Source organism: Melanerpes formicivorus, unplaced genomic scaffold (genome assembly GCF_026170545.1).
Source record: "Melanerpes formicivorus ecotype bairdi unplaced genomic scaffold, bMelFor1.0.p_v2 SCAF_10, whole genome shotgun sequence".
In the NCBI taxonomy this organism is placed as follows: domain Eukaryota; kingdom Metazoa; phylum Chordata; class Aves; order Piciformes; family Picidae; genus Melanerpes; species Melanerpes formicivorus.
In genome coordinates this window covers 22,523,354-22,536,779 of record NW_027142362.1, presented here as the reverse complement: position 1 = coordinate 22,536,779, position 13,426 = coordinate 22,523,354, and positions in this window count along the sequence as shown.

Below are 13,426 nucleotides of genomic sequence, written 5' to 3'. Positions count from 1 at the left end.
ACAAATACTACAGATACCAGCCAGGGTGTGAGGAGTGTGTGAAGGAAGAGGAAGCTGAGGGGTGAGGTGGCAAGTAATTTACATTGGAAATATGGGCTGAATGTGCATTTCCCTACTCTGCTGCCATCCATCACTCAGATTTCCTGTAACACTACAGAATGGAGGAGCAGAGTTGACTTGCTTCCCACTTCCCCCAGTAATGGAAACACTCATTTGTTTCACTGCCTGGAAATGCTGATCATTCAAAACATTTATTGTTTCAGAGACACATTGAAGTGGAACTTCTCAGCTTCCTCCTGTCTGGTCTTCAGAAATGTCCTCAGAGCATGGGACTGGGAAAGCGATAGAAAATGAGGAAAACCAGAAATAGATGGAAAGAAGGAATAGGACAAACAGGGGAGTGGATGAAAAATCTACCTCTCCCTATAGCAAGTAGGAGACCTAAGTATGGAAGAATAGCCTTGTCTACTGAAGAGACACAGTAGAAAACACCTGTGTATTCATTCACCTTGTGATAATGCTGAGGCCTGGCTTCTGGGATGATTAGATGGTGCCTGGTCTCTGATTAAGGAACATCTTTCTCCTCTAACAGTCTCTCATTAGCCTAATCCTTACCATGGAGAGGGGATGCTGACTTAATTCCTATATGGGGGCACTCAGGCTATAGACAGTTTTGGGACCCCTGGATAACTAAAGGAATGGGGCACTATAAAACTCCTGTGTGACTTCATCAACCCTTGTTTGGTAATAGCATGGTGTCCCTGAAAATTCTGTGATATGGCTGGGACCAGGATGTTAGCATTCAGCTCAGTTGCTGTAATAAAGAGGCTGATGAGGCATTGTGTCCTTGGAACATGGTTGTGGCCAGGAAACTTCTCTGAGAGCCCTGTTCCCTGGAGGGGTGAGCTCAGCAGCTTTTATGAGCTAAGCCACTGTGGGTCTGGGCAGTAACTCCCAGGGGAGACCTGTCGGGAAAACCCAAGGGCTGGAAGGAAATGCTGTTGATGACTCAATAGGCAGAGCTCTTCACTCTGTTGGTGTTGGAGCTGAGCCATATAGACACATCCCTGCATAACTACCTACTAGTTGCTAATAGTTCATGTTTTATAACCACTGGCATTCTCAGTTGTTGTCCACACATACAGACAGCAGGGCTGGAGTTCATAGCATGAAGTCCAGTATCACATTGGTGTTTGGGGCTTCTGAGAAGCAAGGACATGATTGCCTCTAGAATGAGGCATGTTTGGCTCAGGTGTACACATTTCTCAGGCGTGTACAGATGCCATGACCATGCAGACAGATCATGGACAGCATTCATGGCTGTGGATCCATCATGGACACTGTTCATGGCTGTGAGTCTGTGTGCTGCTTGCTCAGGAAATGTAGTGTGTGGGATTATGCAACCCCACATTAAAACACAGAGAGATGCATCATGAACCACTTGGCTCGAGGAAACGATGTGAAGTGTCAGTGGTTTAGTGTTCTTGGAAACTGTGGGATGGTTAGGTAGCATCGGTGTGGGAAGGGATGAATTTGGATGACAAAACATCCTGACGGAGAAAAATCTCTGCCGTGGCCCATGTTAAGCAAGAGAGACGCTTAGTGGTCACCTGAAGAATACACAGTGGTGCTGAGTGTTGGAGTGCTGGGAGTGATTTATTTCCTTTTCCACTTGCTCATTTCAGACACGAAGTCATGTAATAACTTTAACTCTAGAAATAAACACTTCGGCTTCGACTGTGTAAAGTGCAGTGAAGAGTTTCACTCCTTTTCTAGATTCTTAATGATCCTCTTTGAAATGGGGAGGTGGTTTGTAAACCTGACACATCTTCACTCTGTATTGATTGCCATGTGGCATTGGTGTGTTTCACTGCAATCGCTGCCTTATTCTGAAAAGTCACTGCCTCAAATCTTGAAAATCTATTTCACCTGGTTTTGTGCTTCCATCCAGCCATACTGGCTACATCTTCTTCCTTGCTCCCTACCAACCCTGTAGTGTCTAAGTGTCACTGAAGTTGGTGATGTGGATCTGCAACACCCTCATCCCCCTTGCTAGCGAATGCATGGATAACCTTCTTCCTTCTGTAGCAGTTATTTCTGTGCAGTTAATCTCCTTGCTGTGACTAGCAGTGGGATCAGCCCACCTGTGTAGTGGGTATGTTCTGACTCTGCAGCAGCATCACCTTCCTGTACCAGCAGGGATGCTGACAGACATGGGCTGCCCTGTGCTTTTGCCTCTGACAGCTGTGCATGAGAAGAACTACTCCTGAATTCACTTGGGTGAGAACAATGTCTCCTGAATTTACTTGGGCAACCACTAGCAGCAGGAAAATCATCCCAGGTCCCATGCTTTTTGCAAGGTTTGCTCATTATCATCTCAATGGTCAGGGACTCTGCTGCCTTCCAGGGGATTTGGTGTAGCTCGATAAACGATAGGCTGTGAATTGGAGAAGATGGGCTGGTGGCTCAGTGATGCTAAGTCGCTTTGGGTAAATCACATGGAGATGTGCAGAAGAAGGATAAGGGTCTGACTCACCTTTGCAAAGAGCTTAGAGAGCTCAGCTGCTCTGTTACAGTCACACTGCCTTTTCCTGACAGCCCCAAGTCCAACAAAGGCAGACTCTCAAGACCTACCTCAGGGCTCTACCAGCAGGATTCCTAATGGCCTAATAGGGAGCACAGCAATATATTGCAGGGCTCTTACTTCTGCCTGCTTCAGGGATGCTCAGCAGTGGTACACGAGTTAGCCCAAAATTGTCGCTGCCGTCATTAGTTGCTGTGTGTAATCACCACTCAGTGTGTTCACTGAGTCAGCTCTTTCCTGCTTCCATGAAGAGAGCTGACTGATCAAAAATAAGATGATCCTGGGGAAAAAAAAAAAAAACAAACTAGAAAGCTGAGCTTTCTTTTCAGCCCAAGTTCTTTTCCATGTTGGTTTTATTAGATCTATCACTGCTCTAGTAAGCTTTCTGAGGTCATGAGCTGTTACTGCATCAAGAAAAGCTGCAGATGATGGTACATAAAAACAGCTGATGGACAGATGGGTTTAGAAGAGCCATGGAGTCCCAAACAACTTCTCTGTAGCTGGATAACTGATTCCAGTAGAGACAATGTGCATTAAGCAAGTGGTGGTGGCTGTTTCTTTAAGCCCCCCCCCCACCCTCCACTGCTCCTCTCCTGATATTCCTGCTGACACAGATTTTCTTCTCTTGCTTGGTTCCGCTGCACCTGCTTTTATAAACTAGGCTGTGTAGGGTTTGCTCAGGCTGAGCTTATGTATCACAGAAGCAGCACCCAGAATCATGTGCACAGGCTGGGAGGAGTAATTGGTATGCAAAGGGAGGCCTGCCTTCAGCAGCTCCACAGATGACCCACAGAGTCTAAGTTGCTAAGTGAAGATGTGCCTTTAGTTATAGGTCAAATCAACTGACACAGGAAACTGCAGGGCTGCTCTTGAGAGGTGGTAGTTGGTCAGGAGGCTTTATGATCAGATCTGGATACTCAAGTCTGGCTGTTTATTGTTATTGCTGCCTTGTACACTCAGTATGAGCCTTCCTATCTACCTACCTATGCTACAGGCACTGCACTCAGATTTAAGACTCAGTATCACAGAACACAAGCTGACTTGAAATGTTCTCCTCCTGCCTTCAGGACCAGCTGCCTTAACTCCTGCTTTAACCTGAGTGAACTAACTTGGACTAGTCACCCTTCATGAAGAACACATGATGGGGGCTGTGGGGTGTGAAGAGTTGGTGTTTTGGTTGGTTTTGGTTTTGTTTGGTGTTTGCTTGGGTGTTCTGGGGTTTCTGGGGGGGGTGGGGGGTGTGGTGTGCTTTTATGTTGTGTTGGTTGGGGTTGTTTTTTGTTTATTTTTGTTTGATTTGGTTTTTAATTTAAATCAGTTTCTATGTAGCCTTAAGAAAATGGTGGTCAAATTGCAGGAATACAGTGTGCCAGGTGGAAAGAGGTTAGAAGGAGCTGTTTAGGAAGTGGGCAAATAGATGAGGAAGCCTGAGAATATTAGGGCAGCAATGTCCATTGAGTCTATGAATGCTTCCAGTGTTGTAGTTGTGATGTCATCTAATAAATGTTTCTGTGACAGCTTGTTATGCCACGCTGCGAGCCTGGAGAAGTGAGTTGCTTGGTCAGCAGGATAGGTACAGATGAATTTATATCTAATTCTTGAATCATGGATGTTATCCCTGGCAGGGTCATCGTTCCCCTAGCTTTCCCTGTGGCAGGCCTCCCAAAATGCACTGTCTGGCATGATGCTAATACCATTCTGTGTTCTTGGCTGTTCCCCATGGCTTGGGGGCTGTAGCACAGTCCTTAATCTTCCCCAGCGCGCTCATGCAAGCAGGGCTCAAAATGCTTGGGCAAGGCCAGTGCAATCGAAGAAGAAGCTGAAGTGCTCCCCAGGCCTTGTGATCTGACAGAGTAACTGTGGTGAGGTTCAAAGTTACATTGCAGGGAAAGCAGGGTTCCTTGGAGTCTGGGTGGGGGCTAATCAGTGTACATTCATCATTAATTTATGCACGTAAGGAGGTTTTGGAGTAAAGTTGTCATGCTGGTTTTGATAATGCTAGCTCTCTCCACCCTGCCAGCTGCTGCAATGTTGTGGTAGTTTGTGTTGCTGCATGCAGAATTATGGTGCTTTTGTGGGAATATTATGTTCCCTGAATAGAGCCCCACAGAGCAATTTGCTTCATCCTTACAAACCCATCCAAATAACTGGCAGTGCCTTACAAATACAAAACAATTGAGAAAATAAATGTATTATACTGTACATCTGTGACAAAACAATGCTTTCATGTGCAAAGAGAGAAGTGCGTTTGTTTAACTTGCGGTCTCCCACTTGGAAATAAATGCCTTCGTTTAAATCAAAATGGGACGCTCTTCACTGCTACAGGATTTTGCCTGCCAGATGTAAGAGACACACTGCTTGAGGAGCAGACTAAAAACCTCGAGTGGTTGGTATTACCAAAAGCACACATGTGCTGCCTTATTCCAGACGCTGCCTCTCTTCCTGCAGGGTGTCCTCTACACTGGAGTGGGGATCTCTTGACTCTGCATGTGCCTGCATTAGGAATGCATGGCCTGCATTTGGAGTAGTGTGGCCAGCAGGAGCAGGGAAGTCATTGTGCCCCTGTACTCTGCTTTGGTTAGGCCACACCTTGAGTCCTGTGTCCAGTTCTGGGCCCCTCAGTTTAAGAAGGACATCGAAACACTTGAACGTGTCCAGAGAATGGCAACAAGGCTGGGGAGAGGCCTTGAACACAGCCCTGTGAGGAGAGGCTGAGGGAGCTGGGATTGTTTAGCCTGGAGAAGAGGAGGCTCAGGGGAGACCTCATTGCCCTCTACAACTATCTGAATGGTGGTTGTAGCCAGGAAGGGGTTGGTCTCTTCTCCCAGGCAACCAGCACCAGAACAAGAGGACACAGTCTCAAGGATGATGGTCTCTTCTCCCAGGCAGCCAGCACCAGAACAAGAGGACACAGTCTCAGGCTGCACCAGGGGAGGTTCAGGTTGGATGTTAGGAAGAAGTTCTATACAGAAAGAGTGATTGCCCATTGGAATGGGCTGCCTGGGGAGGTGGTGGAGTCGCCATCATTGAAGGTGTTCAGAAGGAGACTTGATTGGGTGCTTGGTGCCATGGGTTAGCTGTTTGGGTGGGTTGGATTGGTTGATGGGTTGGACATGATGATCTTGAAGGTCTCTTCCAACCTGGTTTGGTTTATTCTAATAAAGGTTTATTTTAATAAAGCTGTGCCAGGGGAGGTTTAGACTCGAGGTGAGGAGAAAGTTCTTCACTGAGCGAGTCGTTCGTCTTTGGGATGTGCTGCCCAGGGAGGTGGTGGAGTCATCGACGTTGGAGGCGTTCAAGAGGAGATTGGATGTGGCACTTGGTGCCATGGTCTAGTCATGGGGTCTGTGTTCATAGGTTGGACTCGATGATCCTCGAGGTCCTTTCCAACCTAAGTTATACTGTGATACTGTGATGTGAAGGATCTATGTGCCGAAGGTTTTGGGGAGCGTGCCTCTCCCTGCTGTGGCAGCCTGGTGGGCACACAGGAGAGCCTGTTTTCACTTGGGTTGTGATTAAAATGGAATTCAACCAGTTGGCACCCATCAGAACTTTGCACTGCTATGATGCAGATTCCCTGAATGAGTTGTAGCAGTCCAAATGATTTATTTCTAATCATTTCCAGCTTTGCATTGAAGAAATAGCATCATTTACATGCAGCCATAGAAGTGTTAGATGGCAGAAACACAATCAGTAAAATACTGGCTGAGTGCTCTGATATTTGTTTTAAGAAATATGCCCCATCTTGTAATTTTCATCCTTCTAAATGGCTGAGCCCTTGTAATGGAAGTGTGCTGCGTTTCAGTTTACACATAAGCTTAACATCATTGAGCCAAGTTTGTTCTAGGAGTTAACATTTGCATTTTTTGAAAGCAGCTGCCTAATCCAGAGCAAAACCAGATGAGGATGTGCTCTAATATGGCACGTTCCCAGCTGTCTGCTAGTAGGTGCAAGCATTCTGAGAAAGGTGCTGAAATTACCTTCGGGTAGAATAAACCAGAATAGAATAAACCAAACCAGGTTGGAAGAGACCTTCAAGATCATCGTGTCCAACTCATCAACCAATCCAACCCACCTAAACAACTAACCCATGGCACCAAGCACCCCATCAAGTCTCCTCCTGAACACCTCCAATGACAGTGACTCCACCACCTCCCCAGGCAGCCCATCCCAATGTGCAATCACTCTCTCTGTGTAGAACTTCTTCCTAACATCCAACCTGAACCTCCCCTGGTGCAGCCTGAGACTGTGTCCTCTTGTTCTGGTGCTGGCTGCCTGGCAGAAGAGACCAACCTCCACCTGTCCACAACCTCCCTTTAGGTAGTTGTAGAGAGCAATAAGGTCACCCCTGAGTCTCCTCTTCTCCAGGCTAAGCAATCCCAGATCCCTCTGTCTCTCCTCACAGGGCTTGTGTTCCAAACCCCTCACCAACTTTGTTGCCCTTCTCTGGACTCGTTCCAGCAAGTCAACCTCCTTCCTAAACTGAGGAGCCCAGAACTGGACACAGTACTTGAGGTGTGGCCTAACCAGTGCAGTGTACAGGGGCACAATGACCTCCCTGCTGCTGCTGGCCACACTGTTCCTGATGCAGGCCAGGATGCCATTGGCCTTCTTGGCTGCCTGGGCACACTGCAGGCTCATGTTCAGCCTACCATTGACCAGTACCCCCAGGGTAGTTGTCCAAGACTCTGCAAACTTCACTGAGCAAACCCAAACCTGTTCCTGCTACCAGTAGTAGGATTCTAGGCTGGAATATCAGAAGAAAAAAAGAGCAAGAAAAAAAATTAATAAATACATCTGTGCTTTTCTAACCTGGCTTTATTAATGTTCAGCCTTATCTTCTAGGCTCGTTATTCTTCCTTAATTGAACTAACTGCTCATATTATAGACGAGAAGGCAAGAGGCAGGAGCTTCAGCTCTCTGCTGAGGTTGGCTGACACATGTAATGCTGTTTATCATGTGTAGTATCAGGACTGTGCAGCACATGATTGCATTTGAGCTTTAGTAGCTTGAAGGCCAGAAGTGCTGAGAATTGCAATTCAGCAAGTCTAGCATTAACAAATACCCTTTAGTTCAGTTGAAAACATCATGGTGTGCATCTTCTCCATCTGAAGTGTTGTATCCATTTTATGGTTATACCCAAGCAGCCAGAGGACTTGTTGTGTTGTACTCATCAGGAACGTGTCACAATTCTGAGAGCCAGCACCTGTGTATTGACTGATAGACCAAAAGGGCTATACAGCAAGGGTAGTTTAGCCTAGCTCTGCTTTTCCTCTAGATTGATTAATCAAATACTTCAAATAATTGCTGTAGTTGTGATTAATGTCAACTGCATAGCTAATTACCCAGGAGATTAAAATGACTCTTTCTGGTTTAAAAAAAAAACACCTGTAAATGAGTTAATTATTTACTCTGCTCACCTCTCTAACCTTGTTATGCTTGTAAATGAATAGAAATATTGATCTTGGCACTGATTTTGGTGTTACCCATCTTACATCAGTTAACTGGGGGCTTCACTGTAACCCTGTGTGGTCTTTTTGACCAAGCACAGTCTTTCTGCTCTGCATAAACTGTGAGAGAAGGGCTGAGAGGAACCATTGGGGTACAACTGACCTCCAAGATTTGTAGGGCTTCCCTGAATGAGCAGTTACTACTCCACCTAAACCGCTGCTGGCTCTTTGAGGCAATGCCTTCTTGACCACATCTCTTGGTGGCAGACTCTACCACCCAGTGGCTGTTACTGTTAAAACAATCTTCTGTTTCCTCAATGAGCTGCTGCCTTCCATTAGCTTCAAGTCACATTTTATTTTCCATGTCCCCATTCTATGAGTACATTTTGCCCCACACATGTACAAGCCCCAGTTTAATTACATCCTGACTTGCTGTAGTAGGTTTCTGTGCCATGACAGTACCATGTCAGAAGGCCACAGGTTTGCTCATAGAGATGCCTGCCATATTCACCACCGTGGGACAGAGACCTGAATGCTTCCCTAAGCAGTTGGTTCAGCTAGGGCTTGTATGCCCCATCTCTTTTTTCCCCTCCCCAACAAGGCCTCATGAGTTCCTAGCTATATGTGGGGTTCCCTGTCAAACTGTGAGAAGAATGCCAGTTTTAGAATCATAGAATGGTTTGGGCTGGAAGGACCTTTTAGGAGCATTGTCAAGAATGTACCACTTAGTGAAGTAAGTGACCCAGAAAGCTCCTGCTCTTACATTTTTGTACATGTACGTGAAAGAAGCTTTAAGGCTAGCTGCTGTTTGAGGTCATGTCTACTCTCTGTGTTTTTCTTTCTTGCAGTTTAGTTTCCAGACTTTCCAGAAAAAGGTTGGGTGTCTCAGTTTCTGGAAGGCTGTTTCAGATGTTGCCAAGCTCAGGTCCTTGTCTTGCTCTAATAGAATCCCTCCTCCTGTGCTTGGCCTTCACAATGCTTTGGTGGAGCTGTGTCTGTCTTCCTGGGAGATGCCAACATCTCTTTCAGAGCTCTGCAAGAAACTGCTTCTGTTTTGTGTTTCACTACAGCCTGATGTTCTCTCTCTGTCAGGGAGACTTTATGCAGTAGTTTGGTTTGTGTCTTCTTTCCTTTCATGGAATCATGAACTCCTCAGGTTGGGAAAGGCCTTTCAGATCATCAGATCCAACTGTTAGCCCAGCACTGGCAAGTCCACCACTAAATCATGTCCCTCAGCACCACATCTACATCTTTTAAGTATCTCCCAGATGGGTGATTTCACCACTTCCTTAGGCAGCCCATTCCAGGGCTTCACAACCCTTTTGGAGAAGAAATTGTTCTTCATGTCCAGCCTAGACTTCTCCTGGTGCAGCTTGAGGCTGTTGTCCCATCACTTGTTTACTGAGCCTCATGTCACTGCAACCTCCTTTCAGGTAATTGTAGAGAGTGCGAAGGTCTACCCAAAGCTTCCATTTCTCCAGGCTAAGCAACCCCAGTTCTTTCAGCCACTTCTCACCAGCCCCATTCTCCAGACCCTTCACCAGTTTTGCTTCCCTTCTGGACCTACTCCAGCACCACAATGTCTTTCTTGGAGTGAGGGGCCCAAAACTGAACCCAGTACTCACGGTGTGGCTTCATCCACTGCTGAGTACAGGGGGATGATCACTTCCCTGCTTCTGCTGGCCACACTATTTCTGCTGTACCGAGCAGGAAATTGTTGCCATTGCCCCTTGTCCCTTACATCACTGTGTTCAACCAGACCAGAGAGACAATAGGGAATCCTCTGTTTGTTTTCACTCCAGCAAGGATATGCCTGAGATGTGCTCCTCTCCTCTAAAGTCATACTGTTCATATAAAGCTATGGAGACTCAGATTTGCCCTGGGAGCTGGCAACCACAGCTCATGGAAGGCTAAAATTGTGGCTACTACATTTTCTTCTCTTGCTTTGCCCTGTGTTTCCTGATGCTGAGGTTTTGAGAGAAAAGCATGGCAGCGTGGGCAACAAACAGTATCTGTGCATCGTGATGCTTTCATGCATGCTGATGGCCTTTGGACAGGGTGGACATAGGCTGTGAGAAATAACCTTTCCTGCCTGCATTAGGAATAGTGTGGCCAGCAGGAGCAGGGAGGTCATTGTGCCCCTGGACTCTGCATTGGTTAGGCCACACCTTGAGTCCTGTGTCCAGTTCTGGGCCCCTCAGTTTAAGAAGGACATCGAAACACTTGAAGGTGTCCAGAGAAGGGCAACAAGGCTGGGGACAGGCCTTGAACACAGCCCTGTGAGGAGAGGCTGAGGGAGCTGGGATTGTTTAGCCTGGAGAAGAGGAGGCTCAGGGGTGACCTCATTGCCCTCTACAACTGCCTGAAAGGTGGTCTCTTCTCCTAGGCAACCAGCACCAGAACAAGGGGACACAGTCTCAAGCTGTGCCAGGGGAGGTTTAGGCTGGAGGTGAGGAGAAAGTTCTTCACCAAGCGAGTCGTTCGTCAATTGGGATGTGCTGCCCAGGGAGGTGGTGGAGTCACCATCCCTGGAGGTGTTCAAGAGGGGATTGGATGTGGCACTTGGTGCCATGGTCTAGTCATGGGGTCTGTGTTGATAGGTTGGACTCGATGATCCTCGAGGTCTCTTCCAACCTTAGTTATACTGTGATACTGTGAAATGCAGTACCAGTTCTCCAATCCTACACCATCTGTCATGGTCAAGTTAATGTAACCTTCCCTCTGCCATCAGTGAGAGCAGCAAGTGTGTAACAGCATCCAGTGCTTGGTCTGGTAGGATCTGGCCTCTTCATATGGCTTTCTCACATCCTTGGGTCTGTTCTATTGGCTGCATGGTGGTAAGCTCCATTCTCAGTCCCTGCCCAGGAAGAAATGGTCTGAGTTGCTGATGAGAAATCCAAAATGCATATTTTCTTTTTTCTTTCTTTTTTTTTCAGCAGGAGGATCGTTTATATATGCAGCCTCAGGGCTACAAGGACTTGGTGTGATCATAGAGAAAGACCCAATCTGAGAAGCATTTTTGCTGCCGGACTCAGTGGCTTGTAGTACTCAATGCCATGACTTTAAGTCATGTACTGAGTGCCAGACTGGAGCTAGCAAGGTTCAGTGCCTGTGAACATGACTGGTGCCAGATCTGTTGCTGGAAGGGCAAGTAGTTGTGTTCTGATGAGCCAGTCCTGGTGTGGTCAGTGCCAGCTGCCATCACAGGAACTCGGCTGCAGCTCAGTTGCTTGAAAGTTGGTATATTTTCTTGCAGCTGTTGAATGTGGTTGTGTTTTCTGGTGGCTGGGGAAACTGGCTTTGAAAAATAAGGCAAATTTCTGTCAACATTCACTCCAGGTTTCTAGGAGCTAATCAGCTTAAGTTCCTACTTGGCAAATGAAGTTCCTGGTTTGTTGGCCTCACTCTTGTCGTAGTTTTGGCTGGGTGCCCTCTGCTACAGGGGTGTTTCCTGTGTCCAGAAGTCCAGCCCAGTGGGTGGACACGGGAAATTAGGTTATTTCCTACCATGATCCCTTGCACCACTATAAGTTTCATGGTGGGGTCTGGCACTTCCTCTTTCCTTCCTCTCCACCACCTGGTAACTGGGGGAGAGATCTCCCAGCCATAGGCCTGGCTAGGCCCAAGGCCATGGGGGGATGGGCAGGCTCATATCTGGCCAGCTGAGACTAGCCTAGCAGTGGGGGGGGGGAAGGAGGAGCCCTGGGGGTTTTGGGTGCACCCTCAGGTGGGGATGGGATCTCTCTGGGTCTGTTTTGGAGTTCTTCTTGTCACTGTGTTTCTAGTTCTCTGCAGGCACTCACTGTTCTCTATTTAAACTTTCCATCACTTTTGCAATCTGTTTGTCTGAGTCGTTATTTCAGCGCATGGTGGGGAGGGGGTTTGCCCCAACCCATTACACTCTGCAGCCCAGTACTTATAACTGCTACTCCCTCTTTTACCTTTTAATGTGTCTGGTCAAAGAGATGTTTGGGTGCTGAGGTCTAGGGTCTGGTGTGCTTTTGTAGGTACCCATACTTGGGCCTCCTTTTTTATAGGATATCTCTTGTAGGAGCAGAGGAGAAAAGGCAAAAGTTGGTGGAGCTTTAGTACCTTCCTTGAGGACAGTTCAGCTGAAGAAAACCACCAGTCACTGCTCTCAGCAAGGCACCTTATTCCATCTATCATGCTTGGACCAAGAGAAGTGGGTAGTGAGGATCCGTGGGGGAGCTATTACAGGCTATTCCAGGTGAACAGAAAAGGAAAGAAGCGAAGCTGCTTGTGAATAGAGAGAATCAGGAGAGCAAGAGGTGGATGGACTGATGAAATAATGCGGCCTTCAGCTGTGAATAAGTAACAGCATCACAGGAGTCATTCAGGACAGCAATTTTGGGTGGTTAAAATGAAGGCTAAAGATTACATTTAGGATTAGGGTTAGGAAATTTAGGACCCCCAAGGAAAACTTGGGTGAATGCTAAAGTTAAAGGCATAGGCAAACCCAGATGTGTTTGGAGTACTGTCTGGTAGTTAGATATATGATATGTATGTGTGTCTACTAGTTAGACATATGATATATATATGTCTCTAGTAGCTAGATATATGATACCTATCTCTTGTGTTAGCAACAGTGATGTGTGAGAGCTGTTACATGTACACATCTCCTGTTATGTTATACTTAGTATGAGCAGATTAGATGCTGCAATGTATGCAGACTAATTCCTTGGATTTATGGAAGTGTTAGAAGTTGCTGTGCCAAAAAAAGGGTTTCCTCTGGCAGCTCTTTAAATCAGTTGCTGTATGACAGCAGCTTACACATGAGGCTTTTCTGTTTCTCTGAGTGACTAACTGTGAGTGAGGCCTTTGCTGAGGCTTCAGGTTTGACTGGAGCTCCTCCTGCCTTCCCTTGAATGCTCAGGGATAGTGCAGGCTGTGTTAGCACGCAATGCAGATGCTGGTGAATGAATAAAGTGGAAAAGGAGGAAAGATCAAGCCTGTCTTTCTCATCTTTTTCAGACAGCAGAGGAAGGCATTAGCAGCCTCCAGAGGGAGTTTCTCTTCTCAGCTAGTCTCTAGGCATGGGGAACTGGTGCCTCAGGGATTCTTTTGATGCATGAGTCTGTTTTACTTGGTTCTGTCATGATCCTTCAGAGAGCCTTTGTTTCCCATTCAGTTTTTAAAGGCTGGGTTTATTGTATGCTAATTTCATATGAGGACGTCAAACCTTGCAGAGAAGCCAATGCCCCAGAATGTGCTTGCTCCCAGCCCTGCCTAGGAGTCTGTTTAGCACTTTGCATACCAGCCCTGGGCTCCACAGTGTGGGGCTCAAGTAATGAACCTCTCCTTCAGGTTTGAGTCTGACCAGCTGCAACTACAGAGCTGTGTGGGGACCAAATAACAGTCATTCCTTCCACTT